The following is a 986-nucleotide window of genomic DNA, read 5'->3' as shown; positions in this document are numbered from 1 at the left end:
AGGTACCTCTGCTCTGACCTGATTCAGAACAGAGTGCAGAGAATTTTACCCAGTGACTCCTACATCCACCCCAAGATCTTCTGGCTGAGCGAGGAGGGTTCATTCAGAAAGTCATCGTGTTTGGATGTGAAGGTGTGAAATGATGGGGAAATTGTCCCCTCATTCAAATTTCAATGTTGTAACTTCTACATCTAGATCGAGGTGGCCAACCTGAGCCTGAGAAGGAGCCAGAATTTCCCAATGTAACTGCCAAACGAGCACCTTTGTATGCAACTGTTGAGTTAATTGTGAACCTTCCCATCACTATCATTATCCGTTTGAAATAATGAAGGTGATGGACACTTGGCTGTAAATCCCAGTGTGCCCTGCACGTCTACAGGTTGCATTAGCCAATCCAACCATTCAGCACTTGCAGATGGGCACCTCTGTATTGTGCCTGAGTCTTGTAAAGCTATGAAAGGCTGGTAGATGCTGATATTTTCCCCTCTTTTTAACCAGCACTAATACCAGGCCAGGGAAGAGAGAGAGAGCAGCAGGTCTCCCCTATTCTTTCCTGCTCTCTTTTTCTTGAATAGCTTCACCACTGCACCAAGTTGCACTTTTCCTCTGTGAGCCTGGCTTGCTCAGTTGGGAGAACATCAGACTTTTAATCTGAGAGTCCAGGGTTCAAGTCCCTGGTCAGGTGATAAACTTCCCATTATGATTGTAGAAATTTGACTTTCTGGAGTCTGCTTCAGTGTTACTCTTTCTCTTCAGGATTTTGCCTTTCCTAAGAAGGGCCTTTGTGTGGGGGGCATTGAAGGGGCAACTTCCTGACATCCCCTCTGTCCTCACAGGCTGGAGGAATAAAGTCCTCTGGGCATGTAGCATGTTCCTCTGCTGCGCGTGCACACACACAGAGAATATCACTAAGGAATTAGAATCATCTCCTGCTTTCCCCTTTCCTGCTGGATCTCCAAACGAGGATGCTCTACAGCCCAAACCCA

The 986-nt window shown here is 46.8% G+C and overlaps 1 non-coding gene across 1 annotated transcript; it reads left to right on the top strand.

Moving 5' to 3' along the window:
- The first annotated feature begins 612 nt into the window (after window positions 1–612).
- TRNAK-UUU (transfer RNA lysine (anticodon UUU)) lies at window positions 613–685 on the top strand. Its single transcript has one exon. It is a non-coding gene; the product is annotated as a tRNA-Lys (tRNA).
- Window positions 686–986: the final 301 nt, after the last annotated feature.

The sequence above is a fragment of the Chelonoidis abingdonii genome, chromosome 11 (genome assembly GCF_003597395.2).
Source record: "Chelonoidis abingdonii isolate Lonesome George chromosome 11, CheloAbing_2.0, whole genome shotgun sequence".
Taxonomy (NCBI): Eukaryota; Metazoa; Chordata; order Testudines; family Testudinidae; genus Chelonoidis; species Chelonoidis abingdonii.
The sequence above is the reverse complement of the archived record's forward strand: the minus strand, read 5'-3'. Positions and strand labels throughout refer to the sequence as shown.